At 45.8% G+C, this 15,504-nt stretch overlaps 1 long non-coding RNA gene across 2 annotated transcripts; it reads left to right on the forward strand.

Annotated features, from left to right (window-relative positions):
* Positions 1-3,635: 3,635 nt before the first annotated feature.
* On the forward strand, positions 3,636-13,184 carry LOC123623536. Of its 2 annotated transcripts, none has more exons than XR_006729884.1 (3): positions 3,636-3,658; positions 4,010-4,095; positions 13,166-13,184. It is a non-coding gene; the product is annotated as an uncharacterized LOC123623536 (long non-coding RNA). The 2 variants fall into 2 exon arrangements; XR_006729885.1 differs by lacking the exon at positions 3,636-3,658 and adding an exon at positions 3,901-3,915.
* Positions 13,185-15,504: the final 2,320 nt, after the last annotated feature.

Here is a 15,504-nt window from a genome sequence, read left to right on the forward strand (position 1 = left end):
GGTGATGTAAACATAAATGTGCAAACCTGAGATACCTTGCAACTGCTGTGCACACACATAGGGCTAGAGAATTACAGTAAGGTAATATGTGGTTCAGTAAATTCTTATGAAATTTCCATGATGAACTGAGTCATTTGCTTTTCATTTGGCAGTGAGATTTAATTTTTCTTTCCTAATTATCCCAAATATAAACCCTGTGTTTAGGTACTATTTCCATGGTTTATATACAAATCGAATGTGATTCTTACACACGATATATCAAATAATAATTTTTAGGGGGGGTCTGGGAGTGGTGGCTCATGCATATAATCCTACACTCTGGGAGGGCAAGGTGGGAAAATCGTTTGAGCTCAGGAGTTCGGGATCGGCCTGAGCAAGAGCGAGACCCCATCTCTACTAAAAATAGTAAGAGACTAGCTGGGCAACTAAAAATATATAGAAAAAATTAGCCAGCTATGGTAGCGCATGCCTGTAGCCCCAGATACTTGGGAGGCTGAGGCAGAAGGACGGCTTGAGCCCAGGATTTTGAGGTTTCTGTGAGCTAGGCTGATGCCATGGCACTCCAGCCCGGGCATCACAGTGAGAATCTGTCTCAAAAGAGAGAAAGAAAAAGAGAAATCTTTTTGTCTTTTGAAAAATCACATCATCCACTTTTTCTACTGTTAGATATTACAAACTGCTGTGACTTTAAAGGTCTAGCTGGGCAAAGCCTTAGAAAATTTGCTAAGGGTGTCCAATGTGTGGACAGGTTGACAGAACATGAACAAAAGACCCGAGACACCAAAAGCCTTCTGTGCACCTAAAAATGAAAGCAGAGTAGACTGCAGGCAGCTGGGGTAGACTGCATGGGAGAGGGTAGCAGGCAGGACCATCCAGGGTCTGCAGGCCATGGCCAGTCCTGTGCTGCTCAGGAGGAAACCCTGCCCACACCCATCTTGGAGTCATCTCTGCTCTTTAGATCTGCCAAGGCTGAGAAACTGAGGGATAGTTTCAGAAACAGTTCCAGAAAAAGAAAACTGGAACCGAAGGGAAAGACACATTTTTCTCCCAGTTGGGGATGGCAGTGAAGCTGGCCTGGTGGATTGGACTGTCAGGGAGAAAGGTGTATTTCCTGATTTGGGGTTAAAGGGGATGACCTGGGAGTGTGTGGCTGCTGCGAAACACATGGTAAAACACACGGGAGTACTTACCATGAAGTAGCAGACCTCACACAGCAATGACCCTGGAGACTCTGAAGGCAGGCCACAGAGGACTTTGTGCTGTGATGGCATGTTCCCTGGAAGGATGAAATTAGTATAAGGAAACTACATTTATGAACAACCACCTGAACACCCTGCCAGTAAAACAGAGATGACAACGAACTCCCTCACAGAGGCTGAGCCAAACCCACATCCAGCTCAGAGTCTGATACCGCATTAGGGTGGAGAGGCCACCGCGTGGACGTCACACCCGTGGCCACCACGTCCTGGGCATGGGGGACCTCAGTGCCGTGGAAACTGTGCGTTCCTCGTTTCCAAATGTCCACACGGAGCCCCTCCCGGTTCTCTGAGGACCGGCCGCCCCTCAGCAGGCGGCTGCAGACAGGAAGGCGGTGCTCATGGGGCTCGGACAGGAAGGTTGAAGTCACCCTCGGGGCCTCACGTCTGAGTGAGGACAAGGAGGTCGCACTCGCTCAAGTCTGAGGCAAGGCCGGCAGGCAGCAGGGAACCGGCGCCTGCTGGGCGAGGCTAACATGGCAGCGTTGCGTCCTCTCACGCCACGTGCAACGCTGCGTGCAAAGCCACGGGGCATGACGGTCGTGCCGCCCCCTGTCAGCCCGCACTTCCCCTGCAGCCCTAGGTGCTCATGGGGCGGGGGAACGGTGGAGAGCACTCCCTCCTGGCCTTGCTGGGGAACCAGTTAAAATCCGAGTTCAGCATCTTTGGAGCCAGGATTTGGAAATTCAAACTCAGATGGGCTCACTGTCCTGTGACTTTCAGAAAAACGGGGAGGCCCCTGGGAGGGGCCTCTGCTTAAAGGGCCCTCAGCTGAAAGGACCTCACCTAAAGCGGACTCACCATACAGGGACCTGCACTGAAAGTGTTCTCAGGTGAGTGGGTCTCGCCTGAGAGGAGCCTCACCTGGGGGGGAGTCCTCAGCGGAAAGGGCCTCACCTGTAAGGGGCCTCTTCTCTTCTCAGAGGCCCCTCACCTGAGAGGCCCCTCAGCTGAAAGGGCTTCCGCTGAAAAGGGTCTCGGCTGAGAGCGTCCCTCAGCTGAAAAGGACATCACCTGACAGGGTCCCCAACTGAGAGGGGCCTCACCTGGGAAGGACCTCAGCTTAAAGGGGCCTCAGCTGTGAGTGCCTCAGTTGAAGTAGCTACTGAGAGGCTTCACCTAAAGGAGCCTCATCGGAGAGGTGACTCACCTGAAAGCAGCCAAAGTTGAAGGGGCCTTACCTGAAAAGGACTGAAAGGGGCCTCACCTGACAGGGCCTCAGCTGGAGGGACCTAGCTAACAGGGCCTTACCTGAAAAGGTCTTCACCTGAGGGGGGGCCCCAGCTGAAAGCAGCCTCACCTGAAAGGGCCTCACCTGAAACGGCCTTTCCTGAGAGGGTCCGAAGGGTCCTTGACATTGCAGACATCCGCGTGGCCATGGCAGACGCAGAGGCAGCCGGTGCTGACGTCCTTGGTGCCGTAATAATACTGTACTGCAGGCCCCTGAGCGCCAGGGCCCAGGCTCACCCACCCGCGTCCCAGGGCCTCAGGCCCAGGCCCCGCTGGCCCCATGCCTGCATCCGTGGTGCACACGTGCCCATCAGCCCAATAGCGTATGCTGGGCCCAGGTCCTCAGGTCACCCAGGCGTATTGGGATGAGCCCCTGAAGGAGCAGAGGCTCTTGGGGGCTGAGGGTCCTTCTGGGCTGGGGGCTGGAGGTGGGCTTATGCTGCCATAGGTGTCCCCAAAAGCCCCCAGAGACTTAGCACCGGGCAGCTCCACCCCCACCCACAACAGGAGTGGCTCCCTGCGGGTCGGGACCATAGCCCCCCAGGAGAGGTCTCTGGCCCCTAAAAACTGTCAAGGGCGACAGGCTGACCATGGAGTGGGCAGGCGGGGGGCACATTGATCCTCCCAGGATAGGGCGAGTGCCTTGGTGGGACCCCACCGTCAGACCCCCGGTGTGCATGTCCCATGTAGATATCCCCAAGTCCCATCCACCTGGGGGGCAGCCGGTCTCTAGGCTCAGCCCCTACATGACAATGAGGAGGGGGTGTAGTTTCCAGGGAGGGAGACAGGGCCCTACACACACACACTGCAGTGCAGGGAACAAAGGGGAAAAGGCCCCGGGGGCCTGCTGGGAGTTCTCTCCATCCCCGCCCCCGTCTGCACCAGAACCCAGCTCCCAACAGGAGTGGGGGGCTCCCGACACAGGGCAGAGTCTCAGCTGGCGCATACCTCTGCTCACAGGTGGGGCGGGATGGCAGGGGGCGGAGCACCCGTCATGCCCTGCGGCTTTGCACGAGGCTTTGTACGCAGCATTTCACGTGCCGTGAGAGGACGCAGTGCCGCCATGTTAGCTTTACCCCCGCAGGCGCCACCTCCCTGGCGCCTGCCTGCCTGGCCTCAGACCCGAAGGGAGTGCGACCTCTTGGTCCTCTCTCAGACTTGAGGCCCCCAGGGTGAGTTCAACCTTCCTGTCCGAGCCCCACAGGCACCGCCTTCCTGTCCGCAGCCGCCTGCTGAGGGGCATCCGGTCCTCAGAGACGCGGGAGGGGCTCCGTGTGGACATTTGGAAACGGGGAATGCACAGTTTCCACCACACTGTGGTCCCCCATGCCCAGGACGTGGTGGCCACGGTTGTGACGTCCACGTAGTGGCCTCTCCACCCTAATGGGGTATCAGACTCTGCGCTGGATGTGGGTCTGGCTCAGCCTCTGTGAGGGAGTTCGTTGTCATCTCTGTTTTACGGGCAGGCTGCTCAAGTCGTTGTTCATAAATGTAGTTTCCTTACAGGAATTTCATCCTTCCAGGGAACGTGCCATCACAGCGCAAAGTCCTCTATGCCTTGCCTTTAGAGTCTCCAGCGTCATTGCTGTGTGAGGTCTGCTACTTCATGGTAAGTACTCCTATGTGTTTTACCATGTGTTTCGCAGCAGCCACACACTCCCAGGTCATCCTCTTTAACCCCGAATCAGGAAATACACCTTTCTCCCTGACAGTCCAATCCACCAGGCCTACTTCACCGCCTTCCCCAACTGGAAGAAAAGTGTGTGTTTCCCTTCAGTTCCAGTTTTCTTTTTCTGGAACTGTTTCTGAGACTATCTCTCAGTTTCCTAGCCTTGGCAGATATAAAGAGCAGAGATAACTCCAAGGTGGGTGTGGGCAGCACTTTTTCCTGAGCAGGACAGGACTGCCATGGCCTGCAGACCCTGAGCGGTCCTGCCTGCTACCCTCTCCCATGCAGTCTACCCCAGCTGTTGGCAGTCTACTCTGCTTTCATTTTTAGGTGCACAGCAGGCTTTTGGTATCTCAGGGGTTTTATTAGGGTTCCGTCAACCTGTCCACACATTGGACACCGTTAGCAAATTTTCTAAGGCTTTGCCCAGCTAGACCCTTAAAGTCACAGCAGTTTGTAATATCTAACAGTAGAAAAAGTGGATGATGCGATTTTTCAAAGCACAAAACCTTTCTTTTCTTCTTTCTTTTGAGACAGTCTCACTGTGTTGCCCAGGCTGGGGTGCCATGGTGTCAGCCTAGCTCACAGAGACCTCAAACTCCTGGGCTCAAGCCATCCTTCTGCCTCAGCCTCCCAAGTATCTGGGACAACAGGCATGCATTACCATACCCCGCTAATTTTTTCTATATATTTTCAGTTGTCCAGCTAGTCTCTTACTATTTTTAGTAGAGATGGAGTCTGGCTCTTGCTCAGGCCGGTCCCGAACCCCTGAGCTCAAAGGATCCACCCATCTCGACATCCCAGAGCCTAGGATTGTAGGCGTGAGCCACTGCTCCCGGCCCCCCCCCAAAAAATTATTATTTGTTATATCGTGTGTAAGAATCACCTTTGATTTATATATAAACCAAGGAAATAGCTAAATACAGGATTTATATTTGGGATAATTAGTAAAGAAAAATTAAATCTCCCAGCCAAATGAAAGGCAAATGACTCAATTGATCATGGATATTTTATAAGAGTTTATTGAACCACATATTACCTTACTGTAATTCTCTAGCCGTGTGTGTGCACATGTGCATGCGCACCAGTTGCAAGGTATCTCAGGTTTGCACACTTATGTTTACATCACCAATCGATATAGTTAAGTGATAAAATCCTAGTCCATATTATGACAATGTATATAAATATTTGAAAGCACTTTTTAAAATTTCACCATTTTAACACTTGTGAATGTATAATTCAATGGAGGGTCGTACATTGCCCGTGTTGTGCAACCATCTATTTATTAATAGTTACAGATGTTTTTTTTCTTCCTCTGAAGGAAACTCTAAGCCCGTTACAAAGTCACTTTCCTTTCCCTGTCCCCCAAGTCCCTGGCAAGCACTAATCTATTTTTCATCACCGTGGATTTGCTTGCTCTGGACATTTCATACAAGAGGAATCATAATATGTGGGCTTTTGTGTCTGATTTCTTTCACTTAGGATGTTTTCAAGGTTCATCCATGTTGTGATATACATCATTACTTCATTCCTTTTTTCTGTATGAGTAACTACAGCATTCACCATTCTTTTTTTTTTTTTTTTTTTTTTTTTGAGACAGGGTCTCACTTTGTTGCCCGGACTAGAGTGAGTGCCATGGCATCAGCGTAGCTCACAGCAACCTCAAACTCCTGGGCTTAAGCGGATCCTACTGCCTCAGCCTCCCCAGTAGCTGGGACTACAGACATGCGCCTCCATGCCCGGCTAATTTTTTGCTATATGTATTTTTTTTACTTGGCCAGATAATTTCTTCCTATATTTAGTAGAGATGGGGTCTCACTCAGGCTGGTCTTGAACTCCTGACCTCGAGCGATCCACCCACCTCGGCCTCCCAGAGGGCTAGGATTACAGGCCTCAGCCACCTCGCCGGGCCAGCATTCACCATTCTTAAGTGCACACTTCAGTGGCACGAACCACGTCCATGTTTTTTTGTAACTGTGACTGCCATTCATCTCCAGAATTTCTTTCATCATCCCCAAGTGGAACCCTGTACTTGTTAAACACTTACTTCATATTTTCTCTTCCCCCAGCCCCTGAAAACTACTCCAGCTACCTCATAAGTAGAGCATACTCTATTTGTCGTGTGCCTGGGTTGGTTCACTTAGCACAATGTTGTTGCGTTTGTCAGAATTTCCTCATTTTTAAGGCTGAATTATATTTCATTGTGTGGGTGGACCACATTTTATTTTTCTACTCATCTGTCAGTGGACACTTGTGTTGCTTCCACCTTTTGGCACAGTGAATAATGCTGCCATGAACATGGGTGTTCAAGTCCCTGTTTTCAGTTCTTTTCAGTATATACCCAGAAGTGGAATAACTGTGTTGTAAGTGAATTCCATGCTTAATTTTTGAGGTACTGCCATATTGTGCCCATAACAGCTGCTCCCTTTCAGTTTTCTCTTTCCTTTTTATGGCTGAATAATATATCAGGTTATGATATACCTAATTTTGCTTATCCATTCATCTGTTGATGGACGTTTGGGTTGTTTGCACCTTTCAGCTATTGTGAACAGGGCTGTTATAAATATTCATGTACAAGTTCTTGTTTGAACACTTGTTTTCTAACCTTTGGAGTATGTACCTTGGAATGGAATTGTTGAGCTATGGTAATTCTGCACGTAAATTTTTGAGGGAAGATTCAACTAGTTTACACACAGGCTGTACCATTTTATATTTCTACAAGCAGTGTTTAAGGGTATCCAGGTTTTCTGTATCCTTGCTGACAGATATCTTTAATTTTTTTTAACAATAGCCTTTCAAGCGTGTGTGAGTGGGTATGTCATTGTGGTTGGAATTTGAATTACCATAATAACTAATAACGTGTAATATCTTCTTATGTGCTTTTTGGCCAATTTGTTATTTTGTGTGTGTGTGTGTGTGTGTGTGTGTGTGTGTGTGTGTGTGTGTGTGTGTGTGTGTGTAGTGTGAATTTTAGGCTCTTTATCCATGTTGTTATTTGGTTGTTTGACTTTTTCCTGTTCAGTCTTAAAAGCTACTTATATATACTGGATAGGAGATCCTCATCAGATATATAACGTGCTTCTGTCAGTTGTCATCTTTCTGGGTGGTGTCTTTGGATTTCCAAAGGTTTTTAATTTTGAGGAAATTTTTCTTTAATGGCTGTGCTTGTGGTGTCAGATCAAAGAAACCATTCTTATGCCCAACGTTATGAAAGTTTATCTCCATGTTGTCTTCTAGGGTTTATGTTTTCACCTTTTACATTTAGGCCTGTGGACCATTTTGAGGTCAATTTTTCTGTTTGGTATGCTGTCAGGGTACAGTTTCATTCCTGTGCGTGTGGATAGTTGTCTGACATTGCTTGTGGAATTTAGGGACCTCAGGGCTTGTACACAATCAATTGACCATAGAGGTATGAATTTATATCTGGACCCTCAGTTCAATTTCATTGATCTATGTGCGTACCTTCATGCCAGTATCATCCTATTTTGATTGTTGTTGCTTTGCAGTAAAATTTAACATTCAATATCGGGAAGTGTGAACCTCCATGTTTGTCTTTCTTTTTCAAGAAGGTTTTGGTTATTTGTATGCCCTTAAAATTCCATTTTAATGTTAGGATCAGTTTGTCCCTTTTTGCCGAGAGGCCTTTTTGGATTTTTGTAGGGATTGCATTGGGTTTGAGATCACCTGTGCTGTATGGCCATCTTGAAACATATTAAGTCTCCAGTCGATGAACATGGAGTGTCTTGACATTTGTTTAGATTTTCTTTACCTTTTTTCAATAATGTTTTGTAGTTTTCCACATACAGGTCTTGCACATTTGTTAATTTTTTTCTCGAGTGGGTTATTTTTGTTGATATAATTCAAATGGAATTTTTGTCTTAATTTCATTTCCATGTTCTTGATCACCAGAGTACAGAAATAAAACGGATTTCTGTGTATTGAAAGGTTGTTCTGTTACCTATCCGTTTTTGTTTGCTGGTTCAAATAAATTTTTTGAATTCTTTGGGATTTTCTATATTTAAGGTGATGTGATTTGGAATCTGTGAATAGATTTACTTTCCATTCATGTATGGATGCATTTTTATTTCCCATTCTTCTCTATTTGTTCTGTATAGAACTGTCAGTGCAATCTTATTTTTTTCTTTCAAAATACTAATTAAGGTGGTACAAGTATTTTTGTTACATGGCTATGTGTGTAGTGCTGAAGTCAGAGGTGGTGGTGTGTCCGTCATCAGAATATAGTGTTCATGTGGGCAAGTTTTTATTCTACACCCACTGTCCATTCCTCCCCCTTCTAGGTTTTCATGTCCTTTATATTGCCATGTGCCTCTCTGTATCCACGTAGTAGCTCCCACTTATTTGTGAGAACATAGGGTGTTTTGTTTTCCATTCCCGAGATAGTTCATTTAGGGTAATGGTCTCCAGTTCCCCTCACATTGCTGCAAATGACATTATTTCATTCTCTTTTGTTTTTTGAGGTAGGGTCTCCCTCTAGTGGCCGTGATAGAGTGCAGTGGCATGATCATAGCTCACTGGAAGCTCAAGTGATCCTCTGGGCTCAACTGATCCTCCTGTCTTAGCCTCCTGAGTAGCTGGGACTACAGGTACATGCCACATTCCCCAGCTAATATTTTTATTTTCTTAGAGACTGGGTCTCACTCTTGTTCAGGCTGGTATTTCATTCCTTTTCATGGCTGAGTAGCACACTGTGATATTTATACATGTATTTGTGTGTGTGTGTGTACACACACCCACACACATTTTTGTCCCCTTATGAATTTAATGGCACTTAAGTTGATTCCACATCTTTGCAACTGTGAAGTGTGCTGTGCTCAACATTTGGGTGCTGGTGTCTTTTGGATAAAATGACTTCATTTCCTTTGGCTAGATACCCAGGAGTGGGATTGCTGGATTGAATGGTAGGTCTACATTTCTTTCTTTGAGGAGTCTCCATAATGTTTTCCATACAGGTTCTACTATTTTGTAGACTGACCAGTGCATCAGCGTTCCTTTCTCTATGCATCTGTGGCAGCATCTGTTGTTTTTTGTGTTTGTTTTTTTTTTTTTGAGGCAGAGTCTCTCTTTGTTGCCCAGGCCAGCGTGATTGCCGTGGCGTCAGCCTAGCTCACAGCAACCTCAAACTCCTGGGCTTATGCAATCTTACTGTGTCAGCCTCCCGAGTAGCTGGGACTACAGGCATGTGCCACTATGCCCGGCTAATTTTTTCTCTATATATTTTTAGTTGTCCAGATAATTTCCTTCTATTTTTAGTAGAGACGGGGTCTCGCTCTTGCTCAGGCTGGTCTCGAACTCCTGACCTCGAGTGATCCACCCGCCTCGGCCTTCCGGAGTGCTAGGATTACAGGAGTGAGCCACCACGCCTGGCCATGTTTTTTGTCTTTTTAATAATGGCCATTCTGATTGGGGCAAGGCGCTTCCTTATGGTAGTTTTAATTTGCATTTCTCCATGATTAACAATGTTTAGCAGTTTTTCATGTTTTTTGGCAGTTTGTCTATCTTCTTTTCAAAAACTTCTGGTCTTTTGCCCACTTTTTTTTTTTTTTTTTTTTTTTTTGAGACAGAGTCTCACTTTATTGCCCGGGCTAGAGTGAGTGCCGTGGCGTCAGCCTAGCTCACAGCAACCTCACACTCCTGGGCTTAAGCGATCCTACTGCCTCAGCCTCCCGAGTAGCTGGGACTACAGACATGCGCCACCATGCCCGGCTAATTTTTATGTATATATAGTTTTAGTTGTCCATATAATTTCTTTCTATTTTTAGTAGAGACGGGGTCTCGCTCTTGCTCAGGCTGGTCTCGAACTCCTGACCTCGAGCAATCCACCCGCCTCGGCCTCCCAGAGTGCTAGGATTACAGGCGTGAGCCACCGCGCCCGGCTTTTGCCCACTTTTTGATGAGGATGTTTACTTTTTTCTTGCTGATTTGTTTGGGTCTTTGCATATTCTGGATATCAGTCTTTTGTCAGATGCATAGTTGCAAATATTTTGGCCCATTCCGTAGGCTGTGTATTCACTGCTTTGATTATATCCTTTGCTGTGCACAAGTTTCCTAATTTAATTAAGTCCTGTTGATTTATTTTTGTTGTTGCTATATTTGGCTTTGGGGTCTTAGTCATAAATTCTTTGACTTGGCTGATGTCTAAAAAGGTTTGCCTACTTTTTCCCTAGAATTTTTATGGTTTCATACTTTTCATTTAACTCTTCAATGCACCTTGAATTGATTTTTGTATATAGTGAGAGAGGTACCCTGTTTCCTTTTTCTGCATATGGATATCCAATTTTCCCAGCGCTGTTTATTGAATAGGGCTTCCTTTCCTCAGTGCATGTTTTCTGCTTTGTCAAAAATCAGTTAGTTGGTGCTAGGTAGATGGTTTAATGTCTGGGTTCTTTATTTTGTTCTCTTGGATTAGTCTCAGTTTTTTACACCAGTACCATGGTGTTTGGGTTCCTGTAGCCTTGTAATATAATTTGATGTCATGTAATGTCTTACTTCCAGATTTGTTTTTCAGTATACTGTTGTATGCAGAGGTGAAAGTGAGCATCTCTGCTTTGTCCCTGATCTTAGTGGCAAAAGCTGTGGTTAGGGCTTAGGGTTTTTACAGTTAGGGTTAGTGTTAGAGTTGGGGTTGGGTCCTGTTAATAATTCAGTATCTTTTGGTCACAAGGATTCTGTTTTGTTAGTCTTATGATCTATGTTTATTTTTTTCCTAACATAAATGCTGGTCATTTGTATCTAAAGTCCTGGAACTCAGTTGTAAGGTTTCTCTGAGGTTTGCCTGGCTAAGAGGGGTCCATTCAGTTGGCATGGGGCTTAGGGTTTTATTTTAATTTACATTACCATGCTTTCACTAGTATAATTTAGTAATGCTTTCTTTATGTATGCGTGGGAGGAAACAGCTAGGAAAAATGACTAAATCACCAAGAGGTGGCTCTGAGTTCAGGCTTGCATACTATCTTCAAGTGAAACAAAGAAAGAATGGGTATCATGGGGGTCAGTACTGAGGAGGTAACCAGGAAAAGCAAGGTAAGCAAGAGCAAGCATTGTTGTTCAGACTTAAGTGGTGCCTGCCTTCCGCATTGCTAAGAATCCCTCATGATATAGTCATTCTTCTCTTCTTGGTATGAGAGGGAGACACCTTTACAAATGGAAGTAGGTCTCCTTCACAGATGTAAATTTCCATGACAAAAAGGTAACTTCTGGCCTGTTTTCAGCGCTTCTCCTGGGTGTGCAGTGTTTCAAAATTATCAGCTCAAAATAATGCTTACATTGGGCTGGGCATGTTGGCTCATGCCTATGATCCCAACATTTTGGGAGCCCAAGGCAGGAGGCTCCATGGAGCCCAGGAGTTCAAGACTAGCTGGGGAAATACAGCAAGGACCCATCTGTACACACACATACAAAGTTATTTGGCAGTGGTAGCTCATGCCTGTAATCCCAGCTACTTGAGAGGCTGAGGATCACTTCAGCCTGGAAGTTCAAGGTGGCAGTGATCTGCGTTCGTGCCACTGCACTCCCGCCTGGGTGACAGAGACCCTGTCCAAAATACTAACAATGATAAAAAGAGCTATATCTTGGAGTGACATATTCTAGTCTTCTACACTGGCTTCCAAAGTGACTGTATACCATTATGCATTCTACCAGCAATGAATGAGAATTCCTGCCCTTCCTCCAGCAATGGTTTGTCCTTTTTTTTTTTTTAAAGAGTTTATTCATTCTAGCAGGCGTGCTGTGGTATCTCATTGCTGCTGTAATCTGCTATTCCCTAACGATATGTGATGCTGAGCATCTCTTTGTATGATTCTTTGCCATGTATGTATCTTCTTTGGTCAGGTGTGTGTTGAGATATGTACCCCTTTTTAATCGGGGTGTTAAAACTCTTGTTGAGTTTTAAGACTTCTTTTTATATGTAGAATGTGAATTATTCCTTCAGTATGTATCTTGCACATATTTCTTATCATTCTTTGGCTTGTCTTTTTATTCTCTGAACTTGGTCTTTCACAGAGTATAAATATTGAACATTATAACAGCCATGGTATTATTTTTTCTGTTGTGGATCAGATTCTTTTTGTTGTTGTTGTGTGTTAAAACCCATCACCAAACCCAAGGCCATGTAAATTTTCTTCTTTGTTTCTTCCCCGAATCTGTAAAGTTTTGCATTGCAGTTGAAGTCTGAGGATGATTTTGAATGAATTTTGATGTCAGTTGTAAAGTTTATATCTACACTTATTTCATTCCATATGTTTTTCCCTTAATTGTTCCCTCCTTCCCGTTTTTTTCTGAAAGACACAGGACACTGAGGCCACCTGAGTTTGAATTTGCAGATCCTGGCTCCGAAGACGCTGAACTTGGAATTTAACTGGTTCCCCAGCAAGGCCAGGAGGAAGTGCTCGCCACTGTAGGCCCCGCCCTATGAGCACCAAGGGCTTCAGTGCCGGTGCGGGCTGGCAGAGGGCGGAGCACCCGTCATGCCCTGCGGGTTTTCACGAGGCTTTGTACGCAGCATTGCACGTGCCGTGAGAGGACGCAGTGCCGCCATGTTAGCTTTGCCCCCTCAGGCGCCGCCTTCCTGGCACCTGCCGGCCTTGCCTCAGACCCGAAGCGAGTGGGACCTCCTCGTCCCCACTCAGACATGAGGCCTCTAGGGTGAGTTAAACCTTCCTGTCCGAGCCCCACGAGCACCGCCTTCCTGTCCGGAGCCGCCTGCTGAGGGGCGGCCAGTCCTCAGAGAACTGGGAGGGGCTCCGTGTGGATATTTGGAAACGGGGAACCCACATTTTCCACCACATTGAGATCCCCAAGCCCAGGACGTGGTGGCCACGGGTGTGATGTCCAAGCGGTGGTCTCTCCACCCTAATGGGGTATCAGACTCTGGCTGGATGTGGGTCTTGCTCAGCCTCTGTGAGGGAGTTTGTTGTCATCTCTGTTTCACTGGCAGGGTGTTCAGGTCGTTGTTCATAAATGTAGTTTCCTTACGGGAGTATCATCCTTCCAGGGAACGTGCTGTTGCAGCGCAAAGTCCTCTGTGTCCTGCCTTCAGAGTCTCCAGCGTCATTGCTGTGTAAGGTCTGCTACTTCATGGTAAGTACTCCTATGTGTTTTACCATGTGTTTTGCAGCAGCCACACGCTCCCAGGTCATCACCGTTAACCCCGAATCAGGAAATACACCTTTCTCCCTGACAGTCCAATCCACCAGGCCCGCTTCACCACCTTCCCTAACTGGGAGAAAAATGTGTCTTTCCCTTCGGTTCCAGTTTTCTTATTCTGGAACTGCTTCTGAGACTATCCCTCAGTTTCCCAGCCTTGGCAGATCTAAAGAGCAGAGATGACTCCAGGGTGGGTATGGGCAGCGCTTCCTCCTGAGCAGCACAGGACTGCCATGGCCTGCAGACCCTGAGCGGTCCTGCCTGCTACCCTCTCCCATGCAGTCTACCCCAGCTGTCGGCAGTCTACTCTGCTTTCATTTTTAGGTGCACAGCAGGAGTTTGGTGTCTCAGGGATTTTATTCAGATTCTGTCAGTGTCCACACAGTGGACACCCTTAGCAAATTTTCTAAGGCTTTGCCCAGCTAGACCCTTAAAGTCACAGCAGTTTGTAATATCTAATAGTAGAAAAAATGGATGATGTTATTTTTCAAAAGGCAAAAAACATTCTTTTTTTCTTTCTTTGTTTTGAGATAGAGTCTCGTTGTGTTGCCCAGGCTGGAGTGCCATGGCATCAGCCTAGCTCACGGCAACCTCAAACTCCTGGGCTCAAGCCATCCTTCTGCCTCAGTCTGCCAAGTTTCTGGGACTACAGGCATGTGCTACCATAGCCGGCTAATTTGTTTTGTATATCTTTAGTTGTCCATCCACTCTCTTTCTATTTTTAGTAGAGATGGGGTCTTGCTCTTGCTCAGGCCAGTCCCAAACTCCTGAGCTCAAACAATCCACCCACCTCGTCCTCCTACTGTGTAGGATTATAAGCATGAGCCACTGCTCCTGGCCCAAAAAAGAAAAAATTATTATTTGATATATCATGTGTAAGAATCACCTTCAGTTTATATATCAACCAGGGAAATACCTAAACACAGGGTTTATATTTGGGATACTTACTAAAGAAAATTTTAATCTCCCTGTCCAATATAAGGCAAGTGGCCCAGTTGATCATGAAAATTTCATAAGAGTTTACTGAACCACATATTACCTTACTGTAATTCTCTAGCCATATGTGTGCGCATGTGCATGCACAGCAGTTGCAAGGTATCTCAGGTTTGCACACTTATGTTTACATCACCCATCGATGTAGTTAATTGATAAAGTCCTAGTCCATATTATGACAATGTATATAAATATTTGAAAGCACCTTTTAAAATTTCACCATTTTTACCACTTGTGAATATATAATTCAGTGGAGTGTCATACATTGCCTGTGTTGTGCAACCATCTATTTATTAATAGTTACAGATGTTTTTTTTCCTTCCTCTGAAGGAAACTCAAAGCCTGTTATGAAGTTACTTTCCATTCCCTGTCCCCCAAGTCCCTGGCAAGCACTAATCTATTTTTCATCACCATGGATTTGCCTGCTCTGGACATTTTATACAAATGGACTGATATAATATGTGGCCTTTTGTGTCTGATTTCTTTCACTTAGGACATTTTCCAGGTTCATCCATGTTGCGATACACATCATTACTTCATTCCTTTTTTCTGTATGATTAAATACATACAGCATTCACCATTTTTAAGTGCACACTTCAGTGGCACAAACCTCGTCCATGTTTTTTTGTAACTATCACCACCATCCATCTCCAGAATTTCTTTCATCTTCCCCAAGTGGAACCCTGTACTCGTTAAACACTTACTTCATATTTTCTCTTCCTTCAGTCCCTGGAAACTACTCCAGCTACCTCATAAGTAGAGCATACTCTCTTTGTCATTTTGTGCCTTGGTTATTTCACTTAGCACAATGTTGTCACGTATGTCAGAATTTCCTCATTTTTTAAGGCTGAATTATATTTCATTGTGTGGATAGACCACATTTTGTGTATTTACTCATCTGTCAGTGGACAGTTGTATTGCTTCCACCTTTTGGCACAGTGAATAATGCTGCCTTTAACGTGGGTGTTCGAGTCCCTGTTTTCAGTTCTTTTCAGTATATACCCAGAAGTGGAATCACTGTATTGTAAGTGAATTCCGTGCTTAATTTTTCAGGTACTGCCATACTGTGTTCCGTAACTACTGCTCCATTTCAGTTTCCTCTTTCCTTTTTATGTCTAAATAATATATCAGGTTATGGTATACCTAATTTTGCTTATCCATCCATCTGTTGACAGACGTTTGGTTTGTTTGCAC

Source organism: Lemur catta, chromosome 18 (genome assembly GCF_020740605.2).
Source record: "Lemur catta isolate mLemCat1 chromosome 18, mLemCat1.pri, whole genome shotgun sequence".
NCBI classification, from domain to species: Eukaryota; Metazoa; Chordata; class Mammalia; order Primates; family Lemuridae; genus Lemur; species Lemur catta.